We start from the raw sequence: 5858 nt of genomic DNA on the forward strand, positions 1-5858 counted from the left end.
TAAACAACATACATACCTCTTTGCATATAAGGGTGGAAAATCAACACTTAACACCTGCTCATTAGTTTTAGTGTCTGCCCTTTATATAGTTGCATGTTGGGGGCTGAAGGGACTCTCAGTTGAAAGTAAGCACCAAAGACTACAAGAGAGATTGGAGGAGACAGAAGACATTCAAAGAGGTATGGGGGACTTTTACATTTATCTTTCCACACATTATCACTACAAATACCTTGAATAAAGGATCATTAAAGTGAGTGTATGACAGATTGTGCACATGAAGTAAATAATTTTAAAAATCATAAAGAATAAGAGGGGGAAAAAAATCCTTGACGAGAAAACAAACACAAAAGACACAAGAACACATTTGAGAAAAGATGAACAGCTGCATTTAAAGAGAGGGCTGCTACATACTTAATAGTTTATAAACTTTTATAGTGTTAAAATGTCTTGAATTGTGACTTAAATTGGAATTTGAGTTTCAAAATTGATATCTTTATGTCAAATAAAAACTTTACAGTCAATTCAGAACGTGAAGATGTTTGTGAACCAGCTGTTTCAGCATAAATCATAACTGAAATTATTCTTATCTTGCAATGAGTTCAGCTACTGTAGAATTTTAAAGGCCAATACATTTTTTTTATGTACATAAATACTATAATAATCTTTTCTCAATTTGCACAAAGCTACTACCAAAAATATATATATATCAAGAGCCCAATTCAAAACAGAGAGAAACAGAAACAATCATTTTTAAGGATGTACTCTTTTCAACAGTATCATTTGTAACAATAGTTACAGTTACAGGGGTCACAACTCACAAGTAATGTATATGTATATGACACAGAACTTTTACGTGTCTGACACATGAAGTCAAATGCTGATGATCACTCTTGACTTGGCAGGATTCGTTCAGGAGTGACACGGGATCAGAGATTACCAGCATGCCTCGTTATGACATTTACAACCATGTGATCCAGTTTAAACCCAATTTAACGAACTGTCCTGAACAGGGGTGGGGTGACATCTGGCAATCCGCTGATATTTTCATCTTGATCACAGGATTGGTGGCTAACACTGCCCTGCTTTGGCTATTTCTGAAGGAAAGGAAATCACTGTCAGCCTCAAAGGTAGGTTTAGTGCTCCCAACCCACCTTAAGGTATTATTAGGTAATTAAGGTAGTATTTTGCAGGTTTGTTTCAGCTGGGCTATCTGACCATGAGATAGGGATAGATGCATATTAATAGTTTGAAGAAACATTTGATCTTGTCAGGTTCTCATCATAAATTAAGAAATTATAAGAGTGACTGACTCAAACTTCAAATTTCAAATATAGAATGTTTCTACAACAAATCCATAAAATCATTGAAGTTCAAATGTAATATTTACTGATGATTTCAGGGTATTTATTAAACTCTGTGGTGCATACTTTTGGATGTGTAATGTACATAGTCAATCCTAAAGGACACTCAGAGCATTTTGTGGGGCCTGAGTGTCCAAACTTGAAATGAACACTTCAGCACCTCCTTGGCCTAGTTTCCATCACAACTCTTGAAACTCTTGAAAGACTAAATTTTCTTCTTAAACCTTATCTTACTTAACTTAAAATTATGTCTAAATCTTTGTCTTCCAGGTCCTAGGTGTGAATCTTGCTGTGATGGATCTAATCTACCTATCTATAATGCCTGTCAGCATAATTTATGATGTGACTAAACAGGTCAACAAAAATAATTCAGGTGAGCACGAATGGAGATTGGTCACAAAGCTAATCATTCCAATGGCAGAATAGACACTTGTTAGGGTATGCTTGAAAAAAATTAGTTTGTACGACATGTTGTCCAACCATGTCTTTTTTGTGGACTTGACAGGGATGGACCAAGTGTTTATAGCCCAGCGTTGCCAGATGTACGATAATTATCGTATTTGTACGATAATTTTGCCTTCTGTACGATGTACAATCAAGAATGCCAAAAGTCCTATAATTTGCAATAATTTGATCATTTTGTGACACTTAGTATTAGTAGTTGTGATCAGTCTAGACTATCTCATTTTAATTAATTTCCTGACACGATCAGGATAGTAAAATATGGATCACTACATCTGTGTTGACACATCTCTTCTCAGGTGACGTCTTTCCAGCCAATCAGACTACCCCCTGCCACGCATCATATAACTATGTCAGCATGGGGTTTTTTTTAAACAATGTGGTTAGATTTTAGGTGGTGTCAAAAAGTCGTTCATCTCAATAAATACATGTTTTCTTTTTCTCTTGGTTATGACTCATGTACAATAATTTTCCTCAAAATACGATAATTTTAAGCCTCTGGTACGATACTTTAACATTTCCCATCTGGCAACGCTGTTACAGCCATTTTTTCCAGTTTTCATGTGAACAACCAAGTGCAACACAATAAATGCCTTCTAGGACAGACAGTCTGAGAATGTGAGCTGTTATCTCAGTTTTTAAATGATACCATGTCTTTGCTTTATGACACTTTGACGCTCTATGAGGCTTTTCACTCCACCTTTGAGTGTGGCTGTTTGGAGCAACCATAAACATATTTGATTTCCAATGATTTTGCTACATCATGCAAACTATTCCTTTCCTTTTTTTTAGCAAAATCTGATCTTTAAAGGACTTGGTCAGACCAACCAATCACAGTGAAATCTTGGAGCGTAATTATTTCAGTGTTGCCACAATTTTGGATCTGTGCAGAGTTTTCACATAAAGTTTAACTATAGTTAATTCTGTCTTGAGAAGATGTTCCTTTCACTTACTGCAAAACATCATAAAAATACAGCCTTTGAGTAAATGGAGAGCCAGAAAGTCCAAAAGTGAAGAAGATATCATATTAGCTGTGTTTCACCATCCATTTTAATTGCTCTGCACCACAAAAGAGGCATGGCTTGGAGTCAGTTGGGAGACAGGAGAGTGTGGTAAAATCTGTCTCTTGAATAAACTTTTGTTGGGTTAGCTGCCAGTTAGCAAGCCAGCTGGCTTATTAGAAAGCCTTCAAATTCCATTGCAAAAGCCAAGTGCTAACCTTGTAACCAACCATTCACCAGATCGCTCAGCCACTGACTTGCAAAGTCCCAACACTGCACATTCAGTGCAGCAAGCAAGAGAAATCTTCAGTATATTCAACCTGATCGGGTGTCCCCTTCTGCTGACCTGTATGTGTATTGAGTGCTACATGGCAGTGATTAGACCCGTGCTGTACAGGAGAATGAGGAAGTGGGAGTACAGAATGGCTGTTTCTGCTGTGGTGTGGGTGGTCACCTTATTCTTCTGTTTGGCTACAGGTAAGTGTTGGCTGAAAGTTCAATATAGAAACTTGGTAGAAATCTTCCAGCAACAGCAGATGGTCCAACCACAAGGCCTATTGCTGAATTTGCTGGGCACATATGATGAATTTGAATTTACTGGCCAGGCAACAAAAATACTCATAAGAAAGTTAAGTCTAGAATATGAGTCATGGCACAGCTACACCACAAAATGGCCCACTCTTTTTGAGGACAAAAAGGATGCTTTAATTCTTAAAGGATTTGGCTGGCAGTATTTTTCTTACTGTCAACAAATCACAGTAACAGCCTTATCCTTTAAACCCCAAATTTCAAAGAAAAACCAATCAACAGAATGCCACACGATCAATAAATACAAGCAAACAGTGACAAAATATGAGGAAAGTATTAAAACATTTTAAACAACATTTTAAACAACCTCAACAAAAACTTAATTTCATTAAATCACTATAAAAACTTACCATGTTCCTCCTTCTGGGAAATAAGTCTCTACCAATAACAGAGACGTTTACAGTATCATTGAATATTTGGCCTTTAGAAATGTCTGGCCACCAGCTGTTTAATGTTTCCTTAACAGTAGTTTTCATTTTGAGAATATAATCAGTTCGTAAAACCGACTTCAGAAAGCAACTTCGTTCCCAAAAAGTGGAAAGTGATGTTTTGAAATTACCATTTCTATTTTCTTGTTTTTACAGGTTTAGTGGGCAGCTCAATTCACATGGTGTTACCTGTTTCCATCATCATCTCCTGCCTCTTCCTCCTAATGCTCACTTGCCTTGGGGGTGTGCTCTGGTCACTGCTGCAGCAAAGCCCTGCCCACACCACATTTGGTAACCAAGCCCGCTCTGAGTCACCCCTAAAGAGAAGGGCAGTGAAAAATGTCTTGTTTGTTGTGGTGCCTGCAGTGATGTCCTACCTCCCAGTCCTGATGATGGTTCCCCTGGTCTTCTATATAAAGTATTGTAATGTCATGATTGATCGGGTCCTGTGTGAAATTTTTGAATTATCTCTGTTATTCCCCAACTTAGGTGTGTTCATAGGTCCTCTATTCTACCTGTCTAAGGCAAGACAAATGTGCTGCCTTAGAGGGACAGGAAAGACAAGTAATGCATAGACACATAGTCATAGTCATTAGAATTATGATATTAGCACCAATATCAGTCAATGTGTGACGTATTGTTTTCTCATTTTGTAAGCTATAATATTGTAACCAATCATTAAACAAGTCAAGGAAAATTTTAAATTAGTATCACTGTGCATTTGTCTTTTCATTTTCACTGTGTAGAAACTCAGTCTATCTGCCTTCCAAGTGAAAAATGGGTAAGAAGTTAGCCTTATTTGGAAGATACTAAAGGATTAATGTTAATAAAATGATGTTAAGATATGAAAGGTAAATCAATTGTTGAAGGCTATCTTATCTTCAGATACATGTGTAGCTGGAAAGCAAGTGTTGTGTCTTGTGCTGTAAACTTACATCTAGGACTACATATGTAAAGCTTTGTAAAACATTTTAAAATAATTTACATTTTGTTTGTATTAGTGGGGATAACATTTAGGAAAATAATGATAGATTTGGATTCATTGATACATGCCATGTGCTTTTATAATAACTAATATATTAGGTATGGAGCATTCTAAATCTGATAAAAGTAGTACAGTGTCATCAGCATAAAGTCAAATTGTACTCTCAAAATCACATATCTTGATACCTACTACATTTTGATTGTTCCTTTTGACTGTTCCTTCCTTAACAGTCCAAATATTAGATAGATTTAAATACTATATTTGCCATAATGAATCCACCACTTATGATGTCAGAGGCAACAGCATGGAGAACAGCCTGCAACATGATGTTATGGTTGCAAAATCTGTCTTTTTTTACATAAATGGTATGATCTGGGTTTTTTTGCTTTTTATTTTATGGAATTGCGTACTTGTTTTTTGTTGGGTTTTTTTTGTTCTTTTGTTGTGTACATGTTGTTAACAGTTTTTACAGAAAAGATATATAAATAAGATATGTATTTATTCCAGGATGTAACCCACATATGGACAGACAGCCATGTGCCTTAAAAATAATTACACTAACTAACTGCTTACTTTGAACCTTTCATATATTACACTAAGACTAAATTGAATTTATCTTCAAAATCTCCATTAAACAGAGAAGTAATGACTGTGCAAAACTTCATGGTATTGAGCCTCTTTTTAACAATCCTCATCCCCTCTGCCTTTCTTTATATCCATTAGCATTGATTTAATGAGGAAAGACTTCATGAAAAGGTGACTGTACAGCTTCTCACAAATCCATCCATTTTGAAAATATGAGATTTAGGTAAATAGTTGACATTACTTTAATAAGCAGGTATGATAATATGCATTATGGTAATTGCTCTAACATCTCACTAACATCTACTCTGACCAATAACATGACAAAATTGAAATAAATGACAGTCCTTTACAGAGGATATTCGGGTCAAGTGATGTTCAAATGCTCTGCATCAAACCTATAAACTGAATGACAAATTCAGATGCCAAAGACGAAAGGGAATTCAGACAA

The sequence above is a fragment of the Thunnus albacares genome, chromosome 23, assembly GCF_914725855.1.
Source record: "Thunnus albacares chromosome 23, fThuAlb1.1, whole genome shotgun sequence".
Taxonomy (NCBI): Eukaryota; Metazoa; Chordata; class Actinopteri; order Scombriformes; family Scombridae; genus Thunnus; species Thunnus albacares.